The following is an 18,105-nucleotide window of genomic DNA, read 5'->3' as shown; positions in this document are numbered from 1 at the left end:
CCCCAAACACTGTCTTCCACGAAGCTTCGAAAGCATGTTGCCACTCTTTTATAGGTTCTTAACCTAAATGACACAGAAATGGCTCAATTGGCAGACTTCCTTGGGCACATTATTGTGCACTGACAATATTTTAGCCTCCAATTTACCAAGATCAGCAAACTTTTAATTGCTCTCGAGGGGAATACTGGCTGAATTCAAAAGCAAGAATTTGGAAGAGATGGACATTAGTAAGTTGGAAAGCCTGTATCTGATGTATGCTTTTGACTTTTACATCAGTCATTTAGATATCTGCTTATTTTTAAGAACCAGTGCCATGTACCGGACCCTAAGACCTGCCTGCCAGGGTCCAGCACGCTTACCTGGCGTTCACCGCTGCTTCTCCTGGCACTGAGGTGCCGTGTCCATCCAGTGATGAGCGCCATCTGGACTCAGATGGATCCGGAGAAGATCAATGCCATTCTAAACTGGCCGCAACCTGTTGGCTTCAAGCCAATCTAACGATTCCTTGCTTTTGCCAACTATTATAGGCAATTCATTCAGGGCTATTCCACCTTTGTGGAAATTGGACCAAGTTGGTTCTCAACAGCCGTAAAAGCCTTCAAATTCTCACACTATCTTGGCTTGTTGGTCTCTATTCTTCTCTCGCTTTGCTCTCCACATCAACTTTAAGCCCGATTATAAGAACAAGGCAGATGCCCTCTCTCGGGCCTTTGACAATGACCCAGAGATAGATGGTTCAGTGAGTCATTCCATTGTGGACCCCAAATTCTTATCCTCTACCTTTGTTACTTCAAAACTTCAGAGAAAACGTTTTCACTGGTTCCATTCACGCCGGTATACTCAAATCTACAGAACTCATCTCGAGGAGTTATTAGTGGCCTACCTACTCTCCGCAGTAAGAGAATTTATGATGGCTTGTGATACCTTTGCCCAAGGATGGTGGTTGACCAATTCTCGAAAATGACTAATTTCATCACACTTGAGGGTGTTCCCTCAGGTTGTGTACGTCTTAACGTTTACGAGTCTCTAGACACTTAACCTGCAGGGTCCAGACATTGCCGCTTTAAATTAACATTAATGTAGGGTGCACTGACGTGAAAATGAAGTGCCGGACAGCTGGGTCTTCGGAATGACTGCCTGTCAGCATGCGCTGCCATCGGAAATCTGGATCTTCGGTTTGCAGGTAAGTCTGTTTATATTGTATTTGTTTTTTGGTCAAATTGGAATTTTTGTGTAGGTGTCAAGCGTGTCTGGGTTCTCGTCACCGTTAAGACGATTACCACCGGTTCCCTCTGCTCCTCACCCAGATCTTCACTAAAGAGCTCTATCGCCTGTCCACAAGAAATCATCTCTGCCAAGGAGTTCAGTTTATCTCCAAATTCAGATCCCTCTGCAAATTTCCCAACATTCGACTCAATTTTACCTCTGCATACCACCCTGAATCTAACGGCCAAACCAAGAGTTTCAACCAGGACCTAGAGACTTTCATCAGAATCTATACCTCCTCTACTCAAGATAATTGGTCCGACCTTCTACCCTGGGCTGAGTTCGCTCATAATAATCAGTTCCACAAGTTTACTTCCTCAAGAACTTTCTCCATTTTGTATGGTCTCCATTCCCTCCTCCCCAAGATCTCCACTCTATGTCCCTCTCGAATGAAGTTCCTGCTGTCAGTGCTCTGTATCACAACTTCTCCACTTGGACCCAAGTTCTCAAATGCCTTTAAAAAAAAACCCTCCAACCGATACAAATTTTTTGTGAACAAGGAATGCAGAGCTGCACCAACACTGAAGGTGGGAGACAGAGTATGGCTCTCCACTAAGAACATCTCCATAAAGGTCCCCAGCATTAAAGTCGCTCCTAGGTTTGTTGGTCCTTTCAAGATCCTCCGAGTCATCAAACCGTTGTCCTTTAAATTAAACCTTCCAACTTCTCTCCACATTGCCAAAACTCTTTTAGATCTTCCTATTAAAACATTCTAGTGAACAATTGCTTTTCATCCACTTCGACTCCTCCCTCCATAATTAGTGCGCAACATGGTGAGGAATTTGAAGTAAGCCACATACGGTACCTAATGAACTATAAAGGATATGGCCCAGATGAATGCTCTTGAGTCAACTCTTCTGATTTTCATGCTCCAGCACTCCTGAAAAAGTTCCACATCAAATTTCCCTATAAATCCAATCAAAGGTGTTCAGTGCCTACCTTTAAAAGAGGGGGTACTGTCAAGTGCAGGACCCGCCTTTCAGGGTGCAGGACGCTTACCTGGTGGTCACCGGTGCTGAGGCGCCGTGACCAGTGATGAGCGCCATCCTTCATCTTCTTTGGCATTCAGCCATAGGCTGATTAGTGTTCCACTCACCACTCTCAAGTATTTAAGGCACTTGTGCCTCTCCCAAACTGCCAGATCTTTTTGTCCTTCAGTCTGCTCACTTGAGGATTAGTTGGCTCCCTGCAATTACCTCTCAATCTTGCAAAACCAGAGTCACCAGCTTCTCAGCTTAACCTGGCAATCCACACATCCTATACATGCCAGTCATCTGTCAAACTCCGAAAACAAGAATCACCAGCTTCACAGCTTACCTGGCAATCTAGACATCCTATGCCTGCAGTCATCTATTATACCTGGGTAACCAATCTCCAGCTTCCCAGCTCTTCTGGTCATCCGCATGCATGCCCTACCTCTAAACCTTCACCATCTCCAACCGTTCTCGCTTGCTGCCCGCCCAGAGAACCATGACCTGCATGGCTGAAGCAGCCAAAACCAAATCTCCTTGAGGGGTTCCCTCGTGAATACCTTAACCCCGTTAGATTCTGTATCTCTGTGGTAGGCAGTACTAAACCACACAAATCACAGAGGATCCGAAAAGTCTTGTCTACAAACGTGATAACTAGTTCAGCCACAGAGTGGCAAGTCGGAGGATGAGCAATCCCCGAAACAGTCGAGTGGACATGCATTTAGTCGACACTTCCCTGTCAGAAGGGAGATGGTTTCCAGCTGCGCACATTACTGCCTAATAAAGTAAGGAACTTCTGCTCATTTTCTTCTGCACCTCTAAGCCAGGTGTGTAAAAATGAGCAGAGATACATCACCACTGAGTGTCTGCGCTGACATTTCTACAGGTGCACTCTGCAGCACATCTCTTCCGATTGAACTAACCCTTTGTGTGGATCTGGCTTTATGTGTATATTAAGTATGGATGCAGTCTTTTCCTAACTTGCACATGTTCTATGGCATATTTCACCTATTGTAGAGAAAGAGCTTATACAATATTTTTTTGTAAAATGTATGTTTTAACCAGCAATGTGACCAGTTTCTGTGAACCCTTTGTTTTTAAAAATCAGAGCAGTCGGGCAGGATTCTCTGTTTGCCTGTCTCTGCCATGTCACGGACCTGCACAGTGTTCAGCCGCAGGCAGCACGCACCTGTAGGGGGGGACGACGATTGCCCCGATCGTCCCCCCCTTCCACACTGGATCCGCCAGTGGTCTAGACTCCCACATCCCATATTCATTGCAAAACAACTTAACAGGCAACCATAACTATTGTTTGTTAGCCGTTGTTAATGTAGAAGTCTTGAGCACTCACCTGGGAACTCTTTTTTTTCAGACCTCAGTACTGAAATGCATTGTGCATTAAGAGCAGTCATATTGCCTCTACAACAAACACGTTTGAATCCAAGGAGGGGAATTCACACTTAAACAACCTTCCTGGTATTATGGCAAATAAGAAGTCACTGATTTTCGCTCACACCACAAAAATTAGAGATGTATGCACAATTGATTTTTCCCAAGAATGAACAGTGACATTGATGTGTTTATTAACCAATAGGAAACAGAACGAGGTCACAACAATGTTTGCCAATCATCTTGTAAATGAGGGTTATAGAGAAAAAAGTGCTACCGAACTTGCAGCTTTGATTATTTATTTTTTTATTTTCCACTTATTATCTGTCAGTAAAAAATATTGCCTGCAGATGTGTGGGTTGCTGCTGAAACGTGTGCCAAGTGAGCTCTATGTGCTGTAACTGTAATCCCTACATCTGCTACTCTCAACAGAATGGCAAAGTAAAAAGCTATTTCTTGCAATCCCGACACTAAAAAGATCTTCCTCCACAGCAAGATTTTGACAACATACTGATAATTTTGGTAGCACAGGACAAATGAATAAATGTTAATGAATAAATAGGTCCCTCTACGAGCTGAGTTTCATCACGAGAGGCTTCATCTGGAATTGAATTGCCCACTTAAGAGTTTCTTCCTCGTTCGTCAGAAAAACAATCTGCAAAGTTGTTCTTATAGACTTATTTGTGTTCAAGTTTGATTAACTAGTATGTCAAGCATGTCCATCAGAAATTCAGTTTCCCATTCATAATATCCCTTTTTTTTGCTGGAGGTGTAATGTATAGTAAAGTGATAAATAAGTGCTCCAACACGAAGGACTCGTACATATGTGTGGTGCAATCTGGTATTCAATGTGTTTTCTTCAAGCCTGCTAAATGCCTTTAACGCTGATAGTCCTATCAAATATGTAAGCAAATAAATCTATAATTTCAACATTGTTTGCAGCATTAATGCTCAATACCATACAATTAAAGTCCTATGGAAGAGCACATTAAAGGACCACTGAACCCTGATGGGATCAGATACTGAACAAAAAGCTGAGTGCCTCATTCCTATCATGGAAAACTGCTGCAGAGGAGTGGAAAAGAGCATGTTGGACATTGTTAGGACACTAAATAGGTTCCTAGAACCTAGAGAAGCGTTATATGTTCACCAATACTTGGATGTCCCCAGGACTTAACTTGCAATAGTAGGAACATAAATATGTGCAGGCTCTGTGAAGGTATACAGGAGACTAGTATGGGTGTTAGCTGGATTTCCAGGAGTTGCCTGGAACAATGGCATATTAGATGCAGTAGCTAACACAGAATATTGACTGCAAAGAGCTGGATCATTCCACTCTCCACTCGCAATCTACTTGCCAACACCAGAATTTTGTGCAGTATTCCACCACTGTACGATGTTGCCGTTTTGTTTTTGTAAAAACTTTATTCTCAACAGAAAACAAAAGGAACATGACAAAGTATGGTTAATAAATATAATATGTGTTACTAATTTTACAATACATGTATTAAAAAGATATAAGAGAAATTACAGGGTTTCAAACAAAAATAAGTTTTGGTATATAATGATGATATAATACTAGGGTATAGGAAAGACTGGGGGAGGGAGTCTACAGGAGAGTAAATGCAATAAAAAATGGGATTACTAAACCTTAGGCTAGGTACAAACTAGTGTTTTCAGCAGATTGTTGGGCCAATCAGATGATAAATGTCTGATTGGCCCAATATCACACAGTAGTGCGTACCATGGAATGATGAACGATTATCGTTTCAAGCACATGAAATCATTGAGATTTTCAATTCAGTTTGAAAATCTCGATCAATGATTTCATGCGCTTTGAAATGATAATCGTTCAACGATGGAACAATGTTGTTGTAATTCTGCAGTGTGTATGCACTCTGCAGGACTGGAATGACAATTTAGCTGACATCACCTGTCACTGGAGCAGCTGGTGTCTTGGGGCACTGGAAGGGTGTGCTGGCTCAGTCTATACAGGGATATCCTGTATCCAGGCACCCACCGAGCTGGTTGACCAGGGCACTAACCCATCAGAGGCAGCACGAAGTACAAGGTGACATAGAACATTATGTATCCAGTTCAGTTACAGCTCCAGGACAGGTTACAGAGCAGCTCAGCGGGTAGATGTCCCGGGATAATACCATCCACATCCATAGAGAGAAAAGCCAGATCTAGAGAGTCCACATAGGGGCCTGGGGCCAGTAAGGTGGGTGACCAGATCCAGAACCTGCTGCAAACTCTCCACAAGCCAAGTGTCCAAATAAGCCAAATTCCAGCACTAGAGCCGCACAAGACAGGAGAAGCTGCCGCAATTGATCCAAGTCAGGAAGTGTGATCACCCACAGCCTCATGAGGATTTGGTTGTGCCTGTATCGAGGGGGAATCAGGGATAGGATAAGCCCCAGAAGCAGAGACACAGCAGAGTCACCACACGCTTAATCGGTCGTACATTGAGTGCTCCTTCAAATGAGCGTTTTGGCGGAATTCGCTCAAGCCATAAAAACCCATACATTGTGCACAATGATTCCAGTGGCTGTAGTATCATCTCCCCACATGAGTATAAAGCATGGGCAATATTGGCCATGTACAAGTGCAACTTCCTAAAAGTTTGCCTGCTGCTGCTAATGAGAAGAGGTTGTGTAGAATCCATTAACTTGATGGCTGGAGCAGTATTTTGCTTCCTCTACATGAGTGAGCAATTTCTGTCAAGGATTGTCTGAAGGAGCTCCATAGCTGAGGGATGCAAACCAGACTGCCTTCAATATTTGCAGGTGAGTGAGTCATCTGCATTCTGCCTATGTGCCCAACATGCCCATTACATTATGAACTTTATGGATTTTAACTCGGGGGTGAATGCTTCTGCGTTTTGCAAAAGTTGCACTGTCCCTCTCCATGCGATTGGTGACTTTGTGCAGGTGAGGGCGAGTCCTGGTGAAGCACAGGATGCATTGCGAGGTGAACGGACTATGGACATTTTCTGTGTGGCCCATATCCAGCATCTTGTGTCCACATGAGATTGCCATGGCAAAAGTTGCACTGTCCCTCTCCATGCAATCAGTGACTGTGAGCCCTGATGAATTCCAGCATGAACTGCGCAGTGAACAGACTGTGGACATTTACTCTGTGGCCCGGATCCAGGACACCCTTCACTACTTTGTGACAGAGTTCTTTCCTGGTTCATTTCTTACCTATCGAACTGCTCCTTTAGTGTTTCTACCTCTGGCACATCCTCCCCTCCACTCCCACTATCTGCTGGGCTCCCACCCACAAGGCTCTGTTCTTGGCCCTTTACTTTTTTCATTGTACACCTCTTCTCTTTGGGCACTATTACGCTCATTCAGCCTGCAGTACCACCCCTACACTGATGACACCCAAATCTGTATCTCTTCCTCTGACCTATTCCCTTCTGTACTATCTTGTGTAACAAACTATCTTTCAGCTATCTCCACATGGATGTCCCAACGCTACCTAAAGCTCAACATATCCAAAACAGAGATTATTATCTTTCCTCCTGCCAGAATCACCACCTCTCCTCAAAGCTTTCACTGTTAATAACACCACAATTTCCTCAGTTTTCCAAGCCCGCTGCCTTGGTGTCACACTTGATTCCACCCTCTGCTTTATTTCTCACATGCAGACTCTCTCACAGTCCTGTCATTTCGAACTTAAAAATATTGCAAGAATATGTCCTTTTCTTTTTTTTGCAATATTTTTTGGAGAAAAATTATTCAGAATATACATGTGTGTAAATAAAGGGCAATATATCCATTTCTTGTGCAACATGCTACCAAAACTCTTATCATCCATTCTCTCATCATCTCCCGTCTAAACTACTGTATCCTCTTGCTATCTGGCATTCCCGACACCCTTATATCCACAATCCATCCTAAATGCTGCTGCAAGACTGATCTTCCTCTCACCGCTCCACATCTGCTGCACCACTTTGCAAATCCCTACACTGCCTCCGTGTCCTCCAGAATCCAATTCAGATTACTCACTCTTACCGACAAAGCCCTCAAGAACACTACCCCTTCATACATCTCAATTCTCATATCAAAATACTTTCCCTCCCACCCTCTTAGATCTACATCTGACCTGTACCTCGTCTCGACTCTGGTAACCACCTTCCACACACGCCTACAAGACTTCACCCGTGCTGCTCCCCACTTATGGAATTCCCAACCACGCCCAATCAGGCTTTCCCACAGCCTTCAAATCTTTAGAATTTTAACAGAGTTGAATATTTGTGTTTAATTGGTCTATAAATTGCACAATTGTATACATATCTTCCCTCCTTATGAATAACTTTTACACAAGCTTCCAGAGGTGGTGATACTGGCAGGAGGAAAGATAATAAGTTCTGTTTTGGATATATTGAGATTTAGGTAGCGTTGGGACACCCATGTGGAGATAGCGGAAAGACAGTTTATTACACAAGATAGTACAGAAGGGTCAGAGGAAGGGTTCACTATGAAGAACTGTATAAGAAGTGTAGGTGGGGAGCTAACTCATCTAAGACTTTTCTCATAGTATGCAGCTGTTGACTTGCCGGGTTTTTGATCTTTGATTACTTGAAAAATGTTATATATAGTAATTTCAGTACTAAGCTGTGGGGGTGTCTGACAGAACAGATGTGGAAGATCGACCTTCATTAAAAATGTTTTAATTTGTTCTTCTAGCGGGGATGCGAGTATCAAAACAAGACTGGATTAGAAATACTCAAGACTGAAATTCCAAGTTTAGAGCCGGGTTAATGAGTCTAAACTTGAAATAAAGTTTGCACATTTCTGTTCTCCAGAGAACTGATCCATAAGGTTGTTTATGGGTTACACCACAGCATAATTAGAAGCCTGAGTTATCCTGACAACTTCTTCCTGAGCGGTTAGTCTGACAGAAACATTGTGTACCAACCACTTGCTTCAGGGTCTTAAGCTGGGTGTCCAAGATTTCAGTGGCCTAATGTCCAATGGATCTCTCGGTTAGACATACAGCAGCATTGAAAAAACACCATCACCCGCAACAAGGCAAAACAACTTCCTGTTCCATAAGGACAGGGGGGTATATTTACTAAACTGCGGTTTTGAAAAAGTGGAGATGTTCCCTATAGCAACCAGATTCTAGTTATCATTTACTTAAGCTGGGTACACACTACAGAAATTTCGACCAACTTTTTATGCCGAGCGATTTTACATGCGATCGATGGTCCGATCGCTCGGTCCATGGACTGCATACACACTAGCCTTGTTTAGGACGATAAAAGGAAGGGCGGACGTCCCTTTAGCGACTTTTTACAGCCATGTTGTCGTGAACAACGATTTTAATTTTGTACACACTGCAGCGACATTTGCGGGAAATGTAACGAGATACCAACTACATTAGCATATAGGGGCAGAGCTTTCGCTATAGTTAACACCCAAGCTGCATAAAAAGAAGGCAACACTGTCTCTTCATTTATTCCTATAAAATAGAAGTTTAGTAACATACATAAAATTTAGAAAAACATTAAACTGCTAAAGTGCAATGCAAGGAATATTCCCTTATAATAAAATCCCTTCGTATGTAATGGAATGCCCCATTCTCGGCGTGCATCATCGCTGATTGGTCCACAGCAGAAACAAACGCCCATGTCTGAGTGTATAAAATGACAGAGGAACCTGTTTGGCACAGAGGAGCGTCAGAAGATGGCGAGTGAGCAAGTGTCAGTGGGTGTTAAGGTTGAGGAGAAGGTGTCGGTGGCGGTTGCGGGTGAGGAGGTGTCAGTGGGGGTTGCAGCTATGGAGACGGAGACAGAGTCAGAGATGGTGCTGGAAGGGCCAAAAAATGTTGGAAAAGTTAAGGTGGGGGATGGGGATACTCAAGAAGAGCAAAGAGCAAATCCAATGAGCCCAAGAGAGGTGGAGATGATGGTCAAAGTACTGGACCAGGACGACAACGACATTAAAAAGGGTCAGTAGCACGTGTAGTGTACCTGTTAGAAGGACTTTATTTCATTCTAATGTCACATAAAGCAATGTAAACTAATTTGTAACCTAATTTTTTTATGTCAGAACAAAGAATTAACGGTGAGAAGGCCTGTTTAGATACTACTGATACCACTAATGTTACACCTGTTATCAAACAAGAAAAAATTAAAAAAGAAAACTATACTAAAGAAGTTCTACACAAAGGTATTTCAGTGAACGTGTGTAGACAACCAAATGCTTTGGGCACATACCTGTACCGTTATAATAACCAAAATGGCACCTGTTTTCCAGAATGTATGGAGGTTAAACCCGCTATTATTGCGATTTCACCACAGGGACCAAAATATAAACTGATCTCGAGCAGTGTGAAAGGTGAGAAAATGAGAGTATTTATGTAGCTGAATATAAATTACAGATATAGAAGTTAAATGGTAAACATTTTTTTATTTCCTTGTATCGTAGATAAAGAAAACAAAGGGAATAGAAACCCAAGCGACATCAAGACCTGTTCTGCCACAAACCAGTAGCACCTTTAAAAATACTAAAAAAATACTCTGCAGTACTCAGCTCTCTGATTGGTATGGGCGCGCTCACTTCTCATGCGGATCTTTCAGACAGTTGTGTGTGTGTAAAAAATTTTGTACCTTTTTCCTGCAATAAAAATGTTGCATGAACACTGTGTGGTTTATTCTGGGTACTTCACAATTATAAGTTAATAAAGGTTAATATAACTTTAATAGGTTATAAAGGTTAAAGTTTATAAAGAGTAAATATGAATACATTGCTAACATAGACGCAAAGGGTAATAACACACGTGCTTTATACAAGTGTAATGGTCTGCAGCCAGACAGGTGCAATATACATCGATACAAAACACAAGTCAGTGATGTGCGGATTTCGCACCACGTGGGACTGGGACAGACATAAAAAAATTTACATACTCATGCCCCCCAGGTCGAGGAAGAATCGGAGCATTGTTGTGGATCGGTCGGAAGTTTATACACACTGCACAACGGAAACGAGATTGGAACGAAAATATTAAACGGTACGACCAACCAAATGAGGCGACAATCGTAAATCTGGGCAGACTTTCGACCATCGTGTCACTGCACACACTGACCCGACTTTTGAACGAGCGGTCGTATGTCGGCTGATTGAGCCGATTATTGGACGAAAACCATGTAGTGTGTACCCAGCTTTAGTACATTCTACAAAATGACAACTAGAATCTGATTGGTTACTATAATGAACATCTCAACTTTTTCAATCCTACAGTTTAGTAAATATACCCCAGGGAGTCAATCAAGAGCCAACTTCAAGACACACACCAGGCCAGCTCCAATGAAGTGTGATCAGGTGACCATCCGGCCTCGAAGCAGGAAGAAGAATATGGAGGTGACTCCCTGCAGTACAATCGGCAGTTGCTAGCATATTTTTTAACTATATATACCCCAGTTATTTCATGTATATTATTCAGCTCAATAACACAGATATTGATATATATTAATGTCCAATAGCGGCTTTCCATGCTCTTTATGTACATAGTTGTGGGCAGCACGGTGGCTTAGTGGTTAGCACTTCTGCCTCAGCACTGGGGTTATGAGTTTGATTCCTGACCACGGCCTTATCTGTGTGGAGTTTGCATGTTCTCCCCGTGTTTGCGTGGGTTTCCTCCCACACTCCAAAAACATACTAGTAGGTTAATTGGCTGCTATCAAATTGACCCTTGTCTGTGTTTCTGTCTGTCTGCGTTAAGGAATTTAGACTGTAAGCTCCATTGGGGCAGAGACTGATGTGAATGGGTTCTCTGTACAGCAATGCGGAATTAGTGGCGCTATATAAATAAATGCTGATGATGATAGTACAAATCGCTGTAGGGAAGCTTTGAGTATACTCTTTGCTTTCATAGGCCTAAGGGTTTTTACACAGGGGCACATACTCAGTGCTTGTGTTGAGCTAGAACACACCCTAAAAAATAATATTTATTTCCATCGCTTCATAAGAGATTAATAATGTTCCCATGATAGAAGAGAAACGGAACACCATTTCTATTACATTTTATATACTACTAGCCAGTGGTTCAAGTGGACTGGTATATGGTGGTATGCCATAATGCCACTTTCCCTACTGCTTTAATTGTAAAACTATCACATTCCATTCACTTATATTTTCCATACCATCTCTTCTAAATTTCCACTTCAACCACTGCTGCTAGCATATTCCTCAGTACTGTACATGAAAAGAAAAGATAACGGCTCTATGCCATAGGCCAGGGGTGGGCAAACCTGTCCTCAAGGGCCATATCCAGTTCATGTTTTTAGGATTTCTTTAATCATGTACAGCTGAGTTAATCTATTTGGCTGGGTCAGTAATTATCCCACCTGTTTCTACAGACAGAAATCCTAAAAACATGAACTGGATATGGCCCTTGAGGACAGGTTTGCCCACCCCTGCCATAGGCTTTCAAATACCCAGCATGCATAGATTTTCACTCCAGTGCAATTAGTAGCTAACATTTAGAGATGATGCAGTGTTGTAGTCAGCTGTATCTTGAGCATATATGGTAACAAATGGGAATGTTTAAATAAAGGTGTTGGATATAATCTACCACTTAGCGTATATAGCAAATTTTTCCAACTAGATGCGGGTAAAGTTAACAAAAATTACCAGCACAGTGCACCAGCGTAAGTTGAGATACTGAAAACACACACAGGCTGATAGCAATCATCTGCCAGATCATCAATTTATTTAGCGCCACTAATTCCGCAGCGCTGTACAGAGAACTCACTCACATCAGTCCCTGCCCCATTGGAGCTTACAGTCTAAATTACCCAACACACACACAGACATAGAGAGTGACACTAGGGTCAGTTTGATAGCAGTCAATTAACCTACTAGTATGTTTTTGGAGTGTGGGAGGAAACCGGAGCACCCGGAGGAAACCCACGCAAAAACAGGGAGAACATACAAACTCCACATAGATAAGGCCATGGTTGGGAATCAAACTCATGACCCCAGTGCTGTGAGGCAGAAGTGCTAACCACTTCCACCATGCACGATATATGCAATTCAACTGAATAGGATAATTTCCTATACATCATTGTTGTTTAGAGAAAACACAAGTTGCAACACTGTGTTGGTGAGGTTTAGACGGTCATATCATAATCACCATTTAATTATACAGCGCCACTGATTCCGCAGCGCTGTACAGAGAACTTATTCACATCAGTCCCTGCCCCATTGGAGCTTACAGTCTTAATTGCCTAACATACACACACAGAGACTAGGCAAACACGGGGAGAACATACAAACTTCTCACAGATAAGGCCATGGTCGGGATTTGATATGTAATACTGTTACATATGTAATACGGTGAGTTGGAAGACATTACATAGGGTAGGACCAACTGTGTATACAGCTGCTGGGCTTCCCAAGACCTTGAGATTTTCAGGGTCTAGAACTCAAAACTAAATGGATTCTCTGCACCATATTAAAATTCCCCAAAAAATTAACACAACAGTAATGTTATGTTGTGTATACTTTTGTGTGTAATATGGATTCCAGTATGGAACACTTCGAAAAGAAATTGTGGCATACATGTGCATGTATTGAGAGAACATATTTACATTACAGACAAGTATATTGTTTAGAACTAAAAGTTTTACATAGTCTTGTCAATGGTAATCATCCAATGCCAGACATTTTTGTTGAACTTAGTTTAAGAGCAGCCAATAATAAATTCACAATTAGGGCTATGTAGAAGCTGACTTGCAGGACACCAGACTACTGAGGCTACAATACCCAGACCCCACGCAGGCTATAAACTAATGTTCCACCCCAGACCTCTAGGCATCTCACTGCGCATGCGGTAATCTCATGACGTCACTGCCTTAAATCAAGTATCCCTCCGCCACTATGTGTTTTTTTCCAAAACTTACTTATAACATTGTGGAGATGATTGATTTATAAATGTATAGTATACCCTTCAAATACCACTTTTCAAAATAACTATTTGAATAAAGTACAAAGACTGTACTCTACTCAAAATCCGCATCCACGACGTGAGTGGTGGTGATGCGCCCCCTAGCTAAATCATAGTACACATCCGCGCACAACGCGGGGGACTTTACTTCCAGGATTTTCGGCGCCGATGAGACGGCATTTGAAGTAAACCGGGTCGGTTCAGTTACAAGCTCCTCAGCCGAACGCTGAGCAGCCGAGACCTGGGTGGTCGGCACAGCCACGGTGGGCACGGTAGGTAGAGTGAGCGCATTTCTGTCAGGTTACCGAATCTTTTCCAGGTCAGTGTTGGGTGTCGGGCCCTACCGGATGTGGAAGTTGATCTCTTCTGTGGTAAAAAATAATTCAACTTCCCCCGGAACCCAGATCATCCGAACGATTTCCTGTTTATTGCGTTAAAGTCGGCAGGTTTCCGGGGACACGGGGCTGTGCTGGGCGAACCCCGGGCTCCGGGGAACGTGCGGCGGGAAGGGATGATCTGTGTGATGAGTGGCGGCAATGGAGGCCTCACCGCTCCCCACCGCAAATCAGGCGGGAACCCCCCCGGTTACCTCCATACAACGACCCCATTCCCCCCCTACACCTTATATACACATCATACCGATGGCTGGGGGCTTGTGCCCCCTCATCTACATGTCTAGTGGCTTCTGCCTGGCTCTATGTACAGTCTGCGGTGCACAATGTATTCAGGGATCATATTTGCTCACAGCATTAAAATACAATCTATTTGTCGCCAACGTATCCCATTTTACAACCATGCTGATAATCGACCATGCAATACAGGGATATACATTGCAATTATTGATTTTCATGTGTAGGGACATCCCAAAAATGGATTTAGGGAATTAAAATGGTTAGTCATATGCTGGAAGTGCATTTTTTTATTATTCCCCTAAGCCATAGGTGACCATTTTCCTTCAATGGTACTGTAGAGTTGATCCTCCATAGCTCTGCAAGTATATATATATATATATATATATATATATAGTGTTTGTTTCTGTATAAATCAATATCTAATGCTCTTATCCATTGTAACTTAAATTCATAATTTATTGGTAGTCATTCATTCTATGCTGTAAATGCTTTGAAAGAGTGTCAGCTATTTATTTCGTTTTAGTTATCCATGTAAAAGGTGCTCTGTTCAAAAAAAATGACATCATATATGAGGCAAGCAGCATTTTTTTTTATTGTTATGTGAATAAAGTTTTATACAAGTAATGACATTGTTTTCAGACAAGCCCTAAGTAGCTATGTTCCATGTTGTTCCCCAAAGAAGTCTTGGGAACATAAGAATGGTTTGTTGAAATGAATGGATGTAGTGCAACCCACTGCCATATATTTGGAGATAGTAATCACAAATTTTATAGTTGTTTACTCAAAATGTTTATGTTGCATTAGATGGAGTTTTTTGTTTATTTATTGTGCAGTGCTATTCAAAATAAATGTAACGGTGATGATAAAATTGTTTTAATGTTGTTATACCTCTTCAGATCATGTGAGACAATCATTAAGATTAATGTCACACATCTGAATTTGTAAGTACAGTGTGTAATTGTTGAAGCACTGACACATTGTAATGAATAGCTACTCAGAGCTAGTGATTGTTGTGTATAATCACTAGCTCCAAGTCTCCATACATAACTCTGTATCAGGGCTTTTGCATTTAAGTGCTATGGTTAGAAACCTTTTTTGCTGTGGTCTTTTCTCCAGGAAAAGCTAAATAAAATGCTGTACTTTTGAAATGAACAGTTATATACAGGATCCAACATTTAGGGCCTGCAGAAGTCAATTATAGGAAAATTGCTCCATAGAAATCTGTCGTTTTGTCTTTCACTTGTCACTTTTCCTGTTGGCTTACAGTATAGGTTGTCATTTTGTTAATGTAATGTTTGTGAGATGAGTCATGCTTGGACCTCGCTGTTTTAATGTAGGGTGATAGTATATTGTACTTTTATTGTTAATGCTAAGAGGGAGGGTTACTTTGAGGATGTTTCTTCATATTTAATGTGTTTTCTGCTCTTTAAATATGTTTTAAGCTGCACTACCATCCAGTAAAACATTCAGCTTGGGGCCTGCTTTGTGCAGGCATGTTTCCTGAGGCTCTTCCATTCCTCTTCCAGCCCCAGCAGAAATTGATGGGGGATGATCAGGAGGACTAGAAATAAACCAGAACTTCTTAACCCCCTCCAACACACAGCCCCTTCCTCTCCTGCCCTTAAAAGATCGTTAGTTTAATTGATTTGCTGGTTCTGTATTACAAGTCTGACAGAGCCCTGGAAAATGGCTGTATGTACTGTCTCCAGCCAGGAGATAGGGCAGCTTAAAATGCATTCCCATTCATTCCTTTTTGAAACTGACGGACAATGCTCCTAAGGCCTAGTACCCTCTGGTATCGATTTTGTGCATTATACTAGTATATTTAACACTGCACAAAATGTATTCCATTGAGCCCCCTGTAACTGTTTGTGGTGTTACCCCCTGTTTGGGAGCGTTGAGGAGGGATTAGAAAGATGATGGATAATAGTCAAAAAGCGCACACACATTGATCCATGTGCAACTGTAATGGGCGTGCATGTGTCATAACAAATTTTGTTAATATTTATGACAACTTGGTTGCAGTAGTTATTTTATGTCACCCATTCCCTGTTTCTAAGTGAATGTCTACATTTGTTTCATTTTATCTGACCAGAGCTTAGTTGATCTCTTTCTAGCCCCAACACATCTCACTGCTCAATTATTCTAACTCATTTTACTCCCTCAGACTCAGTGTTAAATATTTTTGTTTTTCATTAATTGGTGAGTGAGGTTTTGAGTAACTTTATTTTAAAAATACATATATTTTAACCTATTCTTTATTTTTGGATCCCTTTCCTTTATTCTGCGATGACAGAGGTGCCAAATTTGCCACAAAAGTGGGCTTGGAAGTCATTGATTCTAGCCATGTGCTGATTAGCTAGAATCTAGTACCTACTATGACAGAGTCAATACATGCTGTAGGTTTGCCTGTTCATAGTGGGTGCTGGATTTCACTATAGCAGAAGAAACCCACACTTGTTATCCCACTGTTTTACTGGGAACCAGCCAAGCCTGTCAGCCAGTGGGGGGTTTTCATTATAACAGTGGAATCCCACATTTGTTTTCCCCATTGTAGTGGGATCCCGCACAGACTGTCTGGGTCGTTTTTGGAAGGGAACACTGGTGGCTACAGAGCTTCCACCATTTATTTTAAATGGGGTTTCTAGCGCACACGCTGGTAGGCCTTGTGAAATTAATGGGCTGTTGAAGTGAATGGAAAAAACTACCATTTACATTCTGGAAGCAGTTGCTGCCAGTGCATATCAATTGCATAGATTGCAAAATCTCGCGAGCAGACCGCTCTCTACTCTGTCTTGCATCTGCATCTCCTTCATCAACTTCGTATGCACATGTTCTGTTTGTCTGCATGATTTGTATTTTGTTGTGCCAGTTATGCAGTGCTGCAGAGTTTTGTGGCACTTTACACATAAATGAGGTTGATAGCATTTAGATACATTTTAAAATACCGTTTGCACGTGCATTTTCTTTTTCTTCACACAAACAATTCCAGGTGGTAAGAGCCTTTGCCCTGGATAACATGATGGAGAAATGGGAGATTCAGAAGACAACATTAACTGCACTGCATAATCTCATCACTAGAGGGGGCAATAGCTGATGAAAATCACGTTTTGGAACATTAATAATTTGATATGGGTAAATAAATGGTGATCTACCAAATAAGGAGTTACCGTTAGGGAGTATGAACTTTTACAGGAATACAATTTAAATATTGTATTACATTGTTATGCTGTTGCACATTAAATTAAAGGTCACCAAAAAAAAATAATGAGACTATAGTTATCTTTAAATACACATGGGATGTGATCATTCTGTTAAAATGTATAAACTGTGCAGCTGCATTATTATATTTATCATCCCAGTCACAGAAAAACAAGGACAGGACTTTACAAATATTTTACATTGTACACGCGAGCCAAGAAAATTAGAAACCAGGCAATTTTTAAAACATTTAAATATGGTATCTGCTAATAAATAACAGGCCATATACACAGCCCCTTTTACATGCAGCTCACCACTCTAACATACATTATACACCACCACTACCACCTTTAACTCTTTTCCCACCTGAATCATCTTGATTCTGTGTCCCCTTCAAATCCATTCTTTATGCTTCTGATTCTTAATCCCATTCACATGTCCCCACCTTCTCAGCCTCATGACTGCCCATTTAGCCCCCATTGCCCTCCTTGTCATCTGCTCCTTGCATAATGTTACCCTCATCACCCAGCCCCCATCATATGTCTAAAGGGTAACTGATCATACATCTGTTCCCCTCTGAGTATATTCATGCCACCATGAGGTCTGCTCCCGCTTGATTAAGTTCCCTTCTGAGCAAGTTTAAATCTGACCCTCCAAAAGGAAGGCCGTGCACACAGCATTCT

The 18,105-nt window shown here is 41.8% G+C and overlaps 1 protein-coding gene and 1 long non-coding RNA gene across 4 annotated transcripts in view; both read left to right on the top strand.

Annotated features, from left to right (window-relative positions):
- Positions 1-8,874: 8,874 nt before the first annotated feature.
- On the top strand, positions 8,875-10,272 carry LOC142151866 (uncharacterized). The gene is made up of 3 exons (XR_012691258.1): positions 8,875-9,811; positions 9,899-9,979; positions 10,070-10,272. It is a non-coding gene; the product is annotated as an uncharacterized LOC142151866 (long non-coding RNA).
- A 3,360-nt stretch (positions 10,273-13,632) lies between these two features.
- GABPB1 (GA binding protein transcription factor subunit beta 1) overlaps positions 13,633-18,105 on the top strand; it is a 31,885-nt gene continuing 27,412 nt past the window's right edge. For 2 of the 3 annotated variants that reach the window (XM_075207932.1, XM_075207931.1), the window contains exon 1: positions 13,634-13,861. The gene's annotated coding sequence lies outside the window, so the exon portion shown is untranslated. Of the gene's footprint in view, positions 13,862-18,105 lie in introns of all 3 variants that reach the window. The other variant, XR_012691257.1, reaches the window with a different exon arrangement.

This window comes from Mixophyes fleayi, chromosome 4 (assembly GCF_038048845.1).
Source record: "Mixophyes fleayi isolate aMixFle1 chromosome 4, aMixFle1.hap1, whole genome shotgun sequence".
Classification (NCBI taxonomy): domain Eukaryota; kingdom Metazoa; phylum Chordata; class Amphibia; order Anura; family Limnodynastidae; genus Mixophyes; species Mixophyes fleayi.
The sequence above is the reverse complement of the archived record's forward strand: the minus strand, read 5'-3'. Positions and strand labels throughout refer to the sequence as shown.